Raw genomic sequence first — 17,462 nt, 5'->3', positions numbered from 1 at the left:
ATGCCATATGTAACCAATGTGAAAAGTGATGTTCTATGAGAAACACAGGAAGAGTACAGAAGAGGTCTGGAGGATAAAGAGAAGGGAAGGGAACCAGCAAGCTTCCTCAAAACAGGACATGAAGACTGCATAGTATTTGTACATGCAGAAATCAGGGATGGGATAGGAAAAAGGGAATTCCAGACGGGAATGACATGGGTGAAGATATGGAGAAAGGAAACTGACAATTTGTGAATGTGTTTTCATCTCTCTTGGATAAACAAATAGGAGTGGAAATGGTTTCATTGGGTAGATACATGTTTTACTTTCCGAGAAACCGCCAAACACCTTCCTGAAGTAGGTGACTTATTCTACGTTTCCAGCAGCAGTTGAGGATTCTGGTTGCTCTGGATTCTCACCAATATTTGGTGGTGTCAATTTTAAAGTATTTTAGCCATTGAAGTGGGTGGATGTCTCATTGCGCTTTTAATTTGAATTTTCATAATAACAAGTGATGTTAAGCACTTTTTCATGTGCTTATTAGTCATTTGTACATCTTTCCGTGCAAAGTGTCTGTTCAAGTGCCTTGTCCATTTTAAAATCGTTTTTTTTTATTATTATTATTGAATTTTAGGAGTTCTTTATATACTTTGGGTACAGGTCCTTTGACAAATATATGTGTTGTGTTTCCTTCCAATCTGTTGCTTGCCTATTAATTTTCTTAACATTGTCTTTCCATGAGCAAAAACTCATGGACTCATGGAACTTTAATTTGATGAAATTTATTAAAAATTTTTTCATGGTTATTACTTTCTGTGAACTAAGAATCCTGAGTTTTGGAGATATTTTCCTCTAAAGTTTTATAGTTTAAGCTTTTCCTTTTAGGTCAATGACCCACCTCAAATTAATTTTTGTGAATAGCACTGAGGTAGGGGTTGAGGTTCTATTTTTTTCTCATGGGAATATCTGATTGTTCTAGCAGCAACTGTTGGAAAGACTTTTATTTCCCCCTTGAATGGCTTTGGTGCATTTATTGAAAATTATTTGACTGTATATTTGTGGGTGACCAAAACCTTTGACCCCAAGGGAAAGTGGGTGCTTTATTTCCAAGGACAGAATAATGCTATTTCTAAGTTTCCTGGGCTCTGATTCATATCAAGCAACAGAACAAAGTTCATCCAAGTTCACAGCTAAAATGAATGGCTCACTTTCGATGGCTCCTTTGGTTTGTTACAAGACCTTCTACAAAGTTGTCTACATTAAGGTAAATAAGAGCCTAGAGTCAGAGGCAATGGCCAATTTGCTTTTTATGTATATGTGCAAATAATCAAGTCTATTGAATGTTTTTGGTTACACTATGAACATTGTTAGCACTCCTGTCCTAACCTGCATGTGCTTGAGGGGGAAAAAAATCAAAACTAAACCTCTGTTGCATAAATCCAAACAAATAAATACTATAAGGAGAACATTTGACAAGTCAGTGGAAAACTCTTCAGTTGCCTCTTCAAGCGAGGAGGGATAGCAGAGGCTTCCGGGGTATGGAACTGTCCTAAAAATAGAAATGACCATAGAAGAAAGGTTTCTCAGAATCCACTTCTTAAAAGATGCCAGCACAGCCCTACTCTGCCCCGAAGCTCTGGAAATCAGCCTTCTGCCCAGCCAATGGTTTCTACCTGTCTTATTTCAGGAGTTTGAATAGTGAGGTTGGGTAAGGAAGTCTTTCTCGCAGCCCAGTGGGGGCAGATGTGATGCAGCCACCTTGGCACTGGCCCTGCAGGTCTGCAGAAAGGTCTTTGCAGGGTAAATAGTGTATGTGTTTCAGATTCCCAATGGTTGTGAAACCTTGTTGAGCACACAATGCCTGCCACTGTACCCTACCAGGGGCTGGGAGCCTGGGGTGGAGAGAGATAAGCACTGGGGTTATAAAAGTCTTTATATGCCAGCAAGCCAAACTTCTAGATGAAGATGTTCATCTTGTTGCCAGAAAGGGCACTTTATCCAGGGAATTAAATCAGAAGTAAAAGGCAGCACATGGGAGTTGAGCTGGATACACCTAACCCAGCTTTCTTTCCTTCCTGAAACCTCTATCCCAGCTAAAACACCGAAAATGGAAAATTATATTGAATTAGCTTAACTACTGGAGACCCTCAAATCCGTTTTCTTGGTGCAGGAACATGCAAACCAAAAACAATCAAACACGTGTTTGGAAGGCTAAGCTCTCCTCCAAAGGATGACTCGTGCAAAGGACCATGGCTGGACTTCCTATCCCAGCTCTGGGTCGTGGGGTGCTTAGTAAATGTGAGTGAGGAAGACTGGGACAAACAGATAGGTAGTAAGCCAAGTATGTGTGTGTTTATTGAAAGCCAGAGGCTTTATGGATGTGTGATAGGAAGGAAGGTGAAGAAAAACTGTGTTGAAGAGAAGGAAAGAAAAAGATATATGTGAAAGAGGGAGAGAAAAAAAATGCAGTGTGTTACAGTAGAATAAACAGAGTTTGGGGTGAGACATACTTCGGTATGTACTACTGCTCCTACTAAAATAATAATTGCAACAACAGCATAGGGTATGGAGCATTGTTATTCCTGTTTTACAGATGAGGACAGTGTGACTCAGAAAAGTCAGTGACTTGCCATGGTCCTATGGCTAGCTGAGACATGGAGAAGCTGTAGTTGAAAACGGTTCTGCTTGACTGCAAATCTTACGCTCTTAACCTCCATACAGTAAATGAATGGCAATCATCCATCCAATAAACTTGCTGGGCTTCCAGCTGGTTCAAATTCTGTCTCTGTCGTGTGACCTTGAATAACCTCTCAGATCTCCACTTTCTTTGTGTAAAATATAAACTAAAGCTCACAGAGTCGCTTGGAGGACTAAATGAGATAGTGCACATGGAGGTGCTTGGTAAATTGTGAAGGACTAAACAAATGTGAGAACTTGTTTAGTGGGGCTTTTTTGCATTTTCTGTTTTTCCGCTCCTTTGCAGGGATGCTCCCCCTTGTGTGTTTGCATTTCTGTTTATTTGGTCCATGACATTAGATGCTCCTTTTCATCCAAACACACATGTCCTTTTCTCTTCTCACCCTCTTCTCCCTTTCCCCAGGGCAGCCACCTTCTATTGCTCCCAGACTCCAAAAGACATATGAGTTTGAAGTTCAATGAAACAATCAAGTAAAGCAGATTCCAAATAGCTCTTCAGCCAGAGTAGAGGAGGGATGCCCATTTCCTGTCTTACTAAAAGCTGAGGAATAGAAATTTGTGGCTTAATTAACACGTGAAAATATTTCAAATCTAGTAAATATAACTGAAGTTAGAGACAGCTGAGCTACAGAGGAAAGGACTTGCCATGACCTAGAATCTAGTCTTCAGTTTTCTCAGGATCCAGGGTCCATCAGGCTCAGCAAAATCGATTAGCGTTAATCACTCTCTAAAATATAATTTCCAAGCTGCGCATTAGGCTCTTTTAGGTACATGGAAAATGTAAGGCCAGATGCCCTGAGGTGATGAGAATTTACTGTTAGGCTAAACATGCAGAGAGGAAGACCACAAAATCGTGCTAAGGACACACGCTCTCATGGATCAAGCACTTCCCTGACCACCACATCCCGCAGACCTGGAGAGAACAGGAACAGTTGGCTCTCCGCATGCAGGGATGCAGGACAAACTTCCCTCTGTTCATTGTGTCTTCACGCCAAGACAAAGGTTGATCCGTAGACAGCGTCACCATTCTATATCGAGTTTTGCCATCTCATAAGTGATTGGCCAACCTGATGCCTATAAGTGTGTGTCTTTGTTGGGACATTGGTAATCGATTCAATTACTAGAGGCCAAGGCAGCTGGTTTAACTCAAACACGTGGCACAAACTATGTGCCACCAGATTAACTTGGCACGGCTTTCCTTTGGAAAGGAGCTCTGGGCATACCAGGTATGTTGAACTTCAAGCAATCCTTAAAAATTCATGTCAGCTGGACAGTGTGTTCCCTGCCCCACATGGACACTCTCCGTGGGAGCACCCTTGCTGGGCATGGAGTCAGAGTGAGGCAAGTGAGTTGCATGGCCTTAATGCCACCAGGCAGAGCCAGCTGGGTGCACACAGTCTTGCTGGGACTTCTCTCCCATTGAGTAGCTGTGAGGATGTGGACATTTACATCACAGAGGCTGAGAGCCAGAGTGGGAGAGGCAGGAGAAAGGGCCTTTCTTGGCTAGAGGTGGTGCTAGGTCTTCTCACACACTGACAGACATGTTCTAAGCTCACCGTTCCTACTGGTTATATCTCACAGGCTTCACATCTACTGATCTTTGCACAGAGCTGGAAGCAGGCTTCCTGACTCTTTGGGTGCCACTTTTACTAGACTCCAAGCACACTATTCCCCATCTGTTAGTGCTTTTTTTTTTTAACGTCAGGCAGGGAACATGAAGATTGAGGAGCTTTCAGCGGGCCTGTCTTCCTGATTCTGCAGGTCCTCTTCTCCTCAGTGCACAAAACACTGATGCAGGACCCTTCGGGGCCAAGTGCCATGCTGGATGCTGAGGATTAAAGCAAAGAAGAGAAGTATGGGGTTCCCTGCAGTCAGGTGGGGAGACAGCCAGTTAACTAGATACCTACGTCAGTATGATCTGAACAGTTGAGAGAGAAAAAGGGGGTGTGAAGAGGGAAGTGACTGCCTCTGTCTGAATGGCTTAGGAAGTCTTCAGAGAGGGGCCTCAGGAAGGTTTTGTAGATAGCATAGGAGTAGATTAGGAAGGTGGGGAACAGGAGAGGTCTGCCCAGTACAAAGTACACAGGTGTGGAATAGCACAGCTGGAACTACGGGCTCTTCAGTTTCTGGAATGCCAAGTTCACAAGAATAAGAATGATACAGATGATCTTAACCATGACAATGACTATTTGCAGAACACAGACCAGGCCAGGCTCTGTACTAAATACTTTTTATCATCACAGACCATCTTCAAGACAACCTTATGAGACGGGAACTAAGTTTTTTTTGTTTTTTTTTTTGCAATACGCGGGCCTCTCACTGTTGTGGCCTCTCCCGTTGCGGAGCACAGGCTCCGGACGCGCAGGCTCAGCGGCCATGGCTCACGGGCCCAGCTGCTCCGCGGCATGTGGGATCTTCCCGGACCGGGGCACGAACCCGTGACCCCTGCATCGGCAGGTGGACTCTCAACCACTGCGGCACCAGGGAAGCCCTAATATATTTTTATTGATGAAAATTCTTGGGGTGTCATAAGCCAAAGTCACACTGGCTGAGGCAAGTGTGGGGAGCTTGGGAAGGCTCCTCTTTGCCTTCTCATTGTCTCTTGCTTCCCTCTTTCTGCAAACTGGCCTCTTCTGTGCACTATATGACTTCTGGTTGTTTAGGAGTTTCATTAAACTCTCTGGCTTTCTTCCACCAGAGAAGGACTAACTCTCCTTCTTGGTTTTTTATTTTTATTTGTTTTATTTAACATCTTTATTGGAGTATAATTGCTTTACAATGTTGTGTTAGTTTCTGCCGTATAATAAAGTGAATCAGCTATATGTATACATATATCCCCACATCCCCTCCCTCTTGGGTCTCCCTCCCACCCTCCCTATCCCACCCCTCTAGGTAGTCACAAAGCACCGAGCTGATCTTCCTGTGCTACGCAGCTGCTTCCCACTAGCTGTCTATTTTACATTTGGTAGTGTATATATGTCAATGTCACTCTCTCACTTCATCCCAGCTTACCCTTCCCCCTCCCCATGTCCTCAAGTCCATTCTCTATGTCTGTGTCTTTATTCCTGTCCTGTCCATATTAACAAACTGAACAATAAAAACCATATGATAATCTCAATAGATGCAGAAAAATCTTTCAACAATATTCAACACCCATTTATTATAAAAACTCTGCAGAAAGTAGGCATAGAGGGAACTTACCGCAACATAATGAAGGCCATATATCACCAACCCACGGCCACCATCATTCATTCTCAAGGGTGAAAAAATGAAACCATTTCCTCTGAAATCAGGAACAAGACAAGGTTGCCCACTGTTACCACTATTATTCAACATAGTTTTGGAAGTTTTAGCCGCAGCAATCCGGGAAGAAAAAGAAATAAAAGGAATCCAAATTGGAAAAGAAGTAGAACTGTCATTGTTTGCAGATGACATGATACTAGACATAGAGAATCCTAAAGATGCCACCAGAAAACTACTAGAGCTAATCAATGAATTTGGTAAAGTAGCAGGATACAAAATTAATGCACAGAAATCTCTTGCATTCCTATACACTAATGATGAAAAATCTGAAAGAGAAGTTAAGGAAACACTCCCATTTACCATTGCAACAAGAAGAATAAAATACCTAGGAATAAACCTACCTAAGGAGACAAAAGACCTGTATGCAAAAAACTATAAGACACTGGTGAAAGAAATTAAAGATGATACCAACAGATGGAGAGATATACCATGTTGAGAAAATGACTATACTACCCAAAGCAATCTACAGATTCAATGCAATCCCTATCAAACTACCAATGGCATTTTTCACAGAACTAGAACAAAAAATCTCACAATTTGTATGGAAACAGAAAAGACCCTGAATGGCCAAAGCAATCTTGAGAAAGAAAAAAACAGAGCTGGAGGAATCAGGCTCCCTGACTTCAGCTCTTTCTTGGTTTTAGTAAAAAAAAAAAAAAAAAAAAAATCCCAGAGAAGGGCTCAGATGGGCCCAGCTTAAGTTGGCTGCCCATTCTGGGATTAGTCAGCAATGGTTGTAGATGGTAAGAATGTGACCACCCAACTGGGACCAAATGGTTGGAGTGGAAGGAAGACCAGTTAGAGGAGAGGGTCCTTGGCAGACAAAATCACATATGCCCCTTGCATTCTTTATTTTAGGAATGGGGATATTGAAGCTTGAGAGTCTGACTAACATGTTGAGGTCACACAGCTAATAAGTAGCAGAAACTGGAATCCAATCTAACTCTTTCTCTGTGGTTCTCAAAGAGGGAGGATTTTGCACCCTCCCCTTGGTGCAGCTGGCAACATCTGGAGATATCTCAGCTCCTCACAACTCTGGTTGGGGGTGGGGCTGCTTCTGGCGAGGGATGCTACTAAAGTTGTACCCTGCACAGGACAGCCCCACAGGGAATGATCTGGCTCAAGAATGGCAGTAGTGCTAAGGCTGAGAAGCCCTGGTCCATCTGAGTACTGATTACCACTCCCCTACACAGCCCCACACTCTCGAAGGACCTTGCTTGGCCTTTGCTGGTCCCCAGGCCTCCTCCCCATGCATTTACAGACAATATGTTGGGTTATCTCAACCTCCTTTTTTTCAGTTTTGAGTCTTACCAGTTTCCCTGTCAGAGAGTTGCCTCCTTGTTTTCAAGTGCTGGGTTCAACTCGTGCACATAAGTGCTAACTAGATGCCAAATAATGGACAAAATTAAATTCAAACCCTTTGGAGCTAAATTATTTTATCAAAATTAAAGTTGATAGTCTAAAAAAATGCTTTCAATATATGAGGATTACGTATTATCTCTGCCTAGAACTGTTTTTCCATGAGGAGAGATGGATTTGCAATGAGGTAACTATATTCTTCTATCTCTCCCCTCAAGGATAATAGCGCAGTCTGTGGCTTCAGAGTTGGTGAATTTGCCTGTGTTTTTTTATTCTTTCAGGTGATGATCAGTCAGGTGCAGCCACAAGAGGAGACAAGGAGAGACTCAGGAAAACAAGTTTATTATACCCACAGGTCCTAGAAATGGGAGGCACGGCACTCCGTGCGGGGCCACATGGGAAAACACCAGTGCTGGTCAAGAGGCAGAAGGGGCAGGAGTGAGGGGAGAACCTGGGCCACAGCCTTTACTGGAGTTTCTGTAGGAAAGGCAAGTCAGGGAAGGGTACACAGTCTACAATTGGCTAATTTAATAATTTCAGCGGGCTCCAGGCTATAGAGATGGTCCCTAGCTGCATAGCACCCAGCCCTGGGATAATTAAGGCAAAGGAATTTTGTCTTCAGGGGTGTGCAGGCCAGTTAGAGGAGGTATGGCTCTGGGTTGGTTGGTTTGTAAATCAAAGGCATGCTCCCAGCTGAGTCCTCTGCTATCTCTAACAATTGTCTAGCACCAAGAGGGGCAGCCTGCCCCCAGCCAGAAAGGTTTTTAAGATGTCAAGCCATCATAATATGAAGAAAATAGAAAATGGAAACAATACGGCCTGGTTAGCACAATTTTCTAATTCAACCAAGTGAGCTTAGCTGAGAATCTAATGCTCTTTGCAATATAACTCTAAGTTATACTCCACTTTCCTCCTGCTCTCAAATAAACTAACTCCTCCCCTTTTTGTATTTCCTTCTCCCCCCCCGCCCCCTGCCACCACTAGCACCAATTTACCAAGTCACCAAGTTAGAACCTACAGAATTGACCCTTCTTTCTTCCTTATCCCCCCCAATCTGACCTTTTGAGAACTAAATGCAATATTTAAAATCAAAGGCAGATTCTATCTGTTTCTCAGAAATACCCCCTCCCCTCTGTCCTCAGTGCCGTTGGCTTGGTTAAGACTTGCTTCAGCTCTCCTTAGAGGGGCACCTCCTTACCTACTGCTGTCCCTGTACTTTCTCTCTTCACTCCCACCCCAAAACAGTCTTCCACCAAAGTTATCTTCCAAAAGCCTGATCGGATTTTATTTTGTTTTGTTTTACTTACGAGCCTTCAGTGTCTCCACACTACCTGCAGAGTGACACCCAGCCTTCTTACCATGCAGCAGACACCCTGTCCCAGTTGAGCACCAGCCTCCAGATTCTTTCTAGCTCCTGCCGTCTGCTGCTCTCCACCTGTACTCCAGTCCCACCAGCAGGGGGCAGCATGCAGTGTTTAGGTGGAAGCCTCTGGAACAAGACCTTAGGGCTCAAATCCTGGCTCCACCATCTGTCAGTTGGATGATTTGAGGCAAGTCACTTAGCTTCTTGGTGCTTCGGTTTCCCCAGTCATAAGATGAGAATAGCACTTGTACCAACCTCACAGGTGAGGATTACATGCATTAATACACGTAAGAATTTAGACTAGAGCCTGGCCCAAAGTATGAGCTCAATAAATATGAGTAGTCATGCTCTCACAGCACATGCTCCCTTCCTTTCCCCATTTGATGAATGCCTGTCTTGACCTTCAGGCTCAGCTCAGCTACCACTCCTTGCTGAAACCTTCCTGACACCCTGAGAAACACTTCCGCCTCCTTTGTACTCCTGAAACTCTTTCTTACATGTCCATCTCTCCCTCTTCTCCTCAAGGGTGTGGTTCTTTCCTCTTGGTATTCATCACCATACCTAACTCTGTACCACCAAATAGAAGACAATACCTGTTTGAAGGCATAAAAATATAGATAGCATGGGGGCAACACCAAAATTTAGAGTCGTTTGCCCAGGTCATCCAAAGGCACCGATCAGTTTACCTAACCATTGTTTTCTCTAACTCTCACATTTCAGCTGTTCCTACTTGCCTACATTCAAAGGCGTGGAAAATATCGTTTACAGAGTTCAGTAGCTTGGTCCTTCCGCCTTCACCTGTCAGCTTTTATCCACGTTAAGTGTTAGTCGTGTTTGTTATCAATGCTTCCCAGATTCTCCATTACCTCTCCAGCTTGGTTTCTGTTTACCTGCCAGTACCAGCCCATGACCGTTCAGCTCTCCTCCCTCATTAGTTTCTGCACACACAATTGAGAGGTTTCCCACAATGAGACCAGCCACCAGGTCTCCAGGCTTGTGGCTCCAGTTGCTGCACAGTCAGGGCTTAAGTAATTATGTCTCCAATAACTAGTAATCTGGGTATCTCATACTTCTGCCTAATAATCCTAGGTTCTGTGCTAAGAAAATGGCAGGCAGCCTGTGGGATTTCCTTTTTCATTAAAAAAAAAAATCTTGAAATATTGGGCCACTTCAGTCCTGAAAGACAGAAGCCACACTCCATTGTTCTTTATCAGCAGCCATCAAGCTTTATATACCAAATTTTAGAGGGGTTTGTAAGAATGCAGATTCCTGGGCCTGCTATTAATGGTTCTCGTTCAGTAGTCTGGGGTAGGGTCTAAGTATTTGCCTTTTCATCAAGGCATATAGTTTCCTAGGGCTGCCCTAACAAATTACCAAAAACTTGGTGTCTGAAAACAAAAGGCATTTTTCTCTCACAGTTCTGGAGGCCAAAACTGAAGGTGTTGGTAGATGAGGTTCCCCTCAAAGGCACATAAGGAAGAATCCTTCCTTGCATCTTCCAGCTTCTGTGGGCTCTGGGCATTCCTTGGCTTGTGGCTGCATCACTTCAGTCTCTGCCTTCACCTTCACATGGCCTTTGCCTCTGAGGTGTGTCTCAAATACCCCTCTTCTTTCTCTTATACGGATACCAGTAATTGGATTTAATAACTCATCTAACTAAATATAGGAGGCTTTCATCTGGAGATCCTTAATTTAATTTCATCTGCTAAGATGCTATTTCCAAATAAGGTCACATTCACTGATACTGGGGGTTAAGACTTGGACATATCTTCTTGATGGGATTAAGTTCGACCCACTACAGAAAGTTATTCTGATTTATGGAGTTCTGGGATTATACTGTAAAAATGCTGCCCTAGGTCCTGGATCAGTTTTAGAGCTTATCTTTGTACTAGTGTATATGATATCTAGACAGTTCTACACTAGAATACTAGTAAGTTGAAAAATAAGAAATAAAAGAGAATGCTCTCCCCCTGGGCAGAGCACATCTTCCTTCCCACATTGCTGTTGTGGAAGAAAAGGAGGGGAGGAAGTGCAGAAGGGCTGGCTTCCTTCCTCTGCTCCATACTGCTCTCTCCCCTCCCCTCCCCTCCTTTTCCCTCTTCTCTCTCCCTCTCCCTCTCTCTCTCCCCTCTTGAATTCCTTTCCTTTCCAGCCAATATAAGACTTTGGCTCTAAAAGCAAAGTTTGAGGCTCAGACTCTGCCTCTTCACCAAACGCATGGAACCTACTGCTGGAAACATAGATATTAAATGCATGAATGAATGAACAAACACACAAAAGAATGGAAGTATTTCCTCTTCTTTCAACTCATGCAGGGCTTTGTATATTGAACCTTGAAAAATAATCAGCCCTTCCTCCCTGTAATCCTTATCCTGGTTTTCTCTTCCCTATGTCTTATCAGTATGGTTTTACCATTGAGATAAGATTCCTCCTTTTTCTCTTTTTGTGTGTTAGTCACCTTCCCCTGTTTCAAACTAAAGAAGTCTTTGAAACCAAGGATTCACAATAATACCTGCTTTTTCAGCAAAAGTATGGGCGTCTTAATTTCATGGCTGCAAACTGCCTTGCCTACAAGAGCCCCGTCTCTTTTACCATATGTTTATTTCCTGTACACCTAATCCTCCAACTATAGGTTACAAATCCTATAGCTGCCCCCTCTTTAAACAAGACACATTTTACCTTTCATACAGTCCTCAATCCTTTCTTTTACCCCAAAACTCCAGGTCTTAGAATGTTTCCAGAAGCTGTGACCCTCCTTGACATTGGGATCAGAGCCAACAACCAACCACACTGTGTTCCACCGCAAAGCTCTGCCTCACCTTTCTAACTCCCTTCTCAGATATTATCCTGAAAGCAAAATCTGGCCAAAAGCACCTCTTCACTGGTGTCCACCTCTGCCATGCTTGTACCCCTGCTATTCATTCTCCCCTCAGTGCATCCACTCCACGTAACAACGTGGATGAGTCTCACAAATACAGTATGGATGGAGCCAAAGAGATAAAGATTCAAAAGAGTATATGCACCGTGTATAAGGTTTCTATGGGTCTAGAAGCCAGTATAGTTGCCATTACTCTTGGAGGGATGGGTGGGGGACAGATGAATGTTTAACAGTTGGCTCTCAGAAAAAGAAAGCCAATATTTCTAGTATTGACTGTTTTCCCTGTGTAAATACTTCTATCTCGGCCAATTTCAAGCTACTAATGCAATGTCATTTAATGCAGAGTTGGGAAAAGCTATATTGTAGCACAACATTATGTGGAATTTCCACTGGACAGATGTAAATAACCTCAAGAGCATAAATACTAATAAAATGTATTAGAATGCTTAGGAAGTGGAGAATTTTGAATATTTATTACCTTTTTCTGGGTACTAAATGACCTGTCCAGCGCCTCACTCACATGCAAATTTGAAAGCCCCAGCAGCTAATGTCTTCTAAGACATAGGACTGAAATGATGTCAAATGTCCAAATACCCTCTTGATTTCCACCATTCTTTTTTTTTTTTTAAATAGATTTATTTATTTTATTTATTTACTTTTGGCTGTGTTGGGTCTTCATTGCTGCGTGCCGGCTTTCTCTAGTTGTGGTGAGTGGGGGCTACTCTTCGTTGTAGTACACGGGCTTCTCACTGCAGTGGCTTCTCTTGTTGTGGAGCCCAGGCTCTAGGTGCGCAGGCTTCGGTAGTTGTGGCACATGGGCTCAGTAGTTGTGCCTCGCAGGCTCTAGAGTGCAGGCTCAGTAGCTATGGCGCAAGGGCTTAGTTGCTACGTGGCATGTGGGATCTTCCCGGGCCAGTGCTCGAACCCATGTCCCCTGCATTGGCAGGCGGATTCTTAACCACTGCGCCACCAGGGAAGACCGATTTCTACCATTCTTGAACCCTCCTAGTCTATCTATATTTATTCAGCTTATGAACAAATATTTAGCAAGCTATGTTCCAATCAGTTTTTCTTTTTGACAGTTCTGTTGAAGTACAATCGACATAAAGTAAACTACACATGATTAAGGATACAATCTAAGTTTTGATATCTGTATATACACCCACAAAACCATCACCACAATCAAGATAATGAACATATCCACCAACCTCAACATATCCTGATGCCCCTGTGCGACCCCTTCCTCCTTCCCTCCCTGCCCTCCCTCATCTCCAGGATACACTGGTCTGTTTTCTGTCACTATTCATTATTTTTCATTTCCTAGAATTTCTTACCTTTCTTTTTAATATAATTTATTTAATTAGAAGTTTGTATAAATTTTTTTCATAGTTGCTGTGTTTAACAACCAGTTCATAAATTCCTGAAAACTTTATCCTCATAACTCACAAGCCACTAGGAGCCAGCTTCAGCATGAGACGGGGGTGGATAAGTGAATGGAATGGGACATGAGGGGAGATTCTGGGCTTGGGGTGATGTTGTTTCTTGATCTGGGTGCTGGTTAGAGATCTTCACATTGTTAAAATTTATTGAGCCGAATACTTACAATAAGTGGACTTTACTGAACTTATGAACTTCAATAAATTTACCCCCTGAAAAGCATGAGGATTAAAAAAGACAGAGGCATTGGATCACTTTTCTTCCCTGTTTAAAATCTTTCTCTGGCTTTCTCCTGCATTTCAGCTAAAATCTAAGCTCCTTAGTACAGCTCTCGAGCCCTGCCTTGCAGATTCTGGCCCCTGATTCGATTTCCAGCTTTACCTCTTCAAGCCTCCCGTCCTCAAACCTGGTATGTTCTTTCCAGCTTTCGGGCATTTACACACGCTGTTCCCTCTGCCTGGAGCTCTTCCTGCCACTTTCTCTAGAACTCTGAGTCCTTCCAGCCTGGACTGGTCAGTCAAAACCTAACCTTCCCAGGTCTGCCCCCTGCCCCCACAGCTGCTGTCTCTAAAGTCAAGTTACTCTTTTTCTTTTTCAAAGCCTTGTTTTTTTCTTTCTAAATACTTTTTTTTTTTAAGATGTTGGGGGTAGGAGTTTATTAATTAATTAATTTATTTTTGCTGTGTTGTGTCTTCGTTTCTGTGTGAGGGCTTTCTCTAGTTGTGGCAAGCGGGGGCCACTCTTCATCACGGTGCGCGGGCCTCTTACTGTCGCGGCCTCTCCCGTTGCGGAGCACAGGTTCCAGATGTGCAGGCTCAGTAGCTGTGGCTCACGGGCCTAGTTGCTCCGTGGCATGTGGGATCCTCCCAGACCAGGGCTCGAACCCATGTCCCCGGCATTAGCAGGCAGATTCTCAACCACTGCACCACCAGGGAAGCCCCTAAATACTTTTAAAACTGGGTAATTGTTTGTTTCTGGCTTGTGCCCCCTACTAAAGTATAAGCTTTATGCAGCCAGGAATCATGCATGTCTTGTTGATCAGTGTGACCAGGGCACAAGGTCAGGCTCCTAGAAGGTGCTCAATACATATTTTGTGAATGAAGCCCTTGATCCTTGGCTGTCTCGGGGCCTGTGAGGAAGCTCCGGCCCAGGGCGTGTGTGTGGCTGCAAGGAAGAGAGCAGAGACACTGGCCCAACGTGCAGGTTGGGAAGCACTTTGTGTCATTCCTAACCAGCTGCAGGTTCCACAGCCTTCTTCCCACAAGAGCCTGAGATAGTCTAGCTCAACCCCAGCACCCACGGCCTTCAGATGAGGACGCTGAGCCCCGAGTGCCTGGTCCTGAGAACCCCTTTTCCTGGGCCCCACCCAGAACTCACATCCCTTCATCACAGTGTCAGAAGCCTGGGGGTGGGGGCAGGGTGGGTGGATAGAAGGAGCATGAGTTTTTAACAAACACAAGAAAATCCGACTTCATAATTTCCTTGTTCAGCACTTGGGGACAAATAGCCAAGTCTCCTAAGCCCCAGTTTTCTCATCAATAAAACGGAGATCGTAATGACAATTTTATCCGGCTCTTGCGAGTAATGAAGGAAACAATGTGTGTAAAGCACCTGTCTCATTCTTGGTATTTAGTAGAAACCCTGTTGGCTGCCTCTTCCTCTCTGTAGTGGCAGCAGCTGGTGGAGGCTGAGCAAGATGAAACCTCTCTTCACTATTCCACGGATTTTCTAGTCAGGGCTCTCACTGTTGCCCAATTTAATTAATGCCCTGGCAGTGGGCTGACATTCACAGGCCTTAACAGTGTAAGAAAAGAGCTTGTACCATCACACGGGGCTAACACATCAAGCTTCTGCCACTGAATGTCTAATGAATTCATTCCTGCAGGCGTTCTGAGAAGTGTGAGAAAACTAAGGCTTAGATTGGATGAAGAGCTATCTATGACAACTATAAGGCATGAAATCAACAATGCCTCACTTTCCCAAAGAACTGGAAACTTTTTAATGTCAAAAATATAGCAAGATATCTCCTGGCAAACATATGTAGTGATGCTATCCTCTTAAGAACAACCTTTTGTAATTATCAATATTTAGTTTCCCATTAAAACGTAGTCACATTGACCTTTGGGTTTCCAGGCATTAAAATTACATGCTGAGTGAAGTGGGGGGAGGGGCAGGACACTCATATTTTTAGTGCATACTTTGTTGCAAACACTGTGCTAGGTGTTGACCTCCCTATGCATACTGGTCTTCTCATTAAGGACTTCAGATTTAAGTGTGAAAGGAAATATATCAGTTAGGTAGGGTCTAAGATGATGTAACAAAGAGACCCCAAGAGTATAGAGGTTCCAACAGGTTAGAAGTTGGAAGTTGATTTGATTTCTCTCACATAACTGTCCATAAGTAGGAAGCCTAGGATCAGGAGGTGGCCAGGCAATCCTTAAGACAATGCTTCTACTTCTGAACCCAAGGTGGCTGCTCCCTCTGCTGTTGTTGTGTTTGCATCCCAGACAGCAAAGTCAGGGAAAGGCAAGGTGATCTTTTCTTTACTTTATTTATTTTATTTATTTATTTTTTTGCAGTACGCAGGCCTCTCACTGTTGTGGCCTCTCCCGTTACGGAGCACAGGCTCTGGACGCGCAGGCTCAGCGGCCATGGCTCACGGGCCCAGCCGCTCCACGGCATGTGGGACCTTCCCGGACCGGGGCACGAACCCACGTCCCCTGCATCGGCAGGCGGACTCCCAACCACTGCACCACCAGGGAAGCCCTGATCTTTTCTTTTAAGGGCATGATCCAGGAGTACCACACATCATTTCTGCTCACAGCCCTAAATAGCAACGATTTAAGTAACACAGAAGTTTATTTCTCCCTCTGAAGGTAAGAGAAGGTATCAGTCTGAAGGTAAGCAGTCCAAGGACCTCCATGGTGTCAAGAACCACCTTTCTGGGCTTCCCTGGTGGCGCAGTGGTTGAGAGTCCGCCTGCCGATGCAGGGGACACGTGTTCATGCCCCAGTCCGGGAAGATCCCACATGCCGCAGAGCGGCTAGGCCCGTGAGCCATGGCCGCTGAGCCTGCGCATCCGGAGCCTGTGCTCCACAATGGGAGAGGCCACAGCAGTGAGAGGCCCGTGTACCGCAAAAAAAAAAAAAAAAAAAAAGAACCACCTTTCTTCTTGTTATCCTATTCATCCCCCATAATTTGCCATCTTCTACATGGTAGAAGGTAGCTCATCACCATATGTTCCCCATGGGGACCAGAGGAAAGGAGAAGGAAAGGACAACTCTTTTCGTTTTAAGGGCACAATCTAGAAATTGTTCACATCGATTCTGTTCGCATCCTATTGGCCAGAATTTGGTCACATAACCAAAACTGGTTGCAAGGGAAGTTGGGAAATGTGCCTAGCTAAAATTAGGTAATTCTATTAGCAGAGGAAGAAGACATAAATGTTTTCTGGTTGAAAATAACGCTCTCGGGCTTCCCTGGTGGTGCAGTGGTTAAGAATCCTCCTGCCAATGCAGGGGACACGGGTTTGAGCCCTGGTCTGGGAAGATCCCACATGCCATGGAGCACCCAAGCCGGTGCACCACAACTACTGAGCCTGTGCTCTGGAGCCTGTGAGCCACAACTACTGAAGCCTGAGTGCCTAGAGCCTGTGCTCTGCAACAAGAGAAACCACCACAATGAGAAGCCTGTGCACCGCAACAAAGAGTTAGCCCCCGCTCGCCACAACTAGAGAAAGCCCACGTGCAGCAACGAAGACCCAACGCAGCCATAAAATTAATTAATTGTTTTAAAAAGAAAGAAAATAACCCTTTCTGTCATAGAAAGTCATTGTAGGGATTTGTGCAAGGCAGTGACACAATGTGACTGATTCTTCAGAAGTTGTTATGGATACTAGAGGAAAGTAGATTCAGGAGGGAAGAGTGGAAACAGAGACCAGTGGAGAACTAAAGATAGCTTGGTCTAGGGTAGTAGCAGCTGAGGTGGTGAGAAGTGACCTGATTTGAGATATATTTTGAAATCTACTTTCAAAAACCCTCAGCTGGGCTTTCTGAAGGGTTGGATGTGAAGTGAGACAAAGAAAGAGGAATTGAGGGTCTTTGGATGAATGGCTTCTTCAGGTCATTCAGGGTTCAGCTCAAACACTAAAGTTATCCTCGATCCACTGCTTCCTGGCAGTCACACTGTTAACGTCATCCTGGTTTTTCTTCCTAAAACGTCTCTCTATCTGAAAGGATCTTGTTTAGTTTTCTGTTTAATTATTTACTACCTCCTCCCTATAAAAGGTATGTTCCATGGGGTGGAAACTTGGTCCATCCCATTCATTCCTCTACTGTTGTCATCTAGAACAATGCCTGCCACATAGAAATATTGCGTGGTAACCAACATTTAATATTTGTTGAATGGATGAATGAGTTAAGACAGATAGTTGGTGTATCTGAAGAT

This window comes from Delphinapterus leucas, chromosome 19, assembly GCF_059928025.1.
Source record: "Delphinapterus leucas isolate spDelLeu-1000000601 "Yukka" chromosome 19, BTC_Dleu_Yukka2, whole genome shotgun sequence".
NCBI classification, from domain to species: Eukaryota; Metazoa; Chordata; class Mammalia; order Artiodactyla; family Monodontidae; genus Delphinapterus; species Delphinapterus leucas.
Note: the sequence above shows the minus strand (reverse complement) of the source record.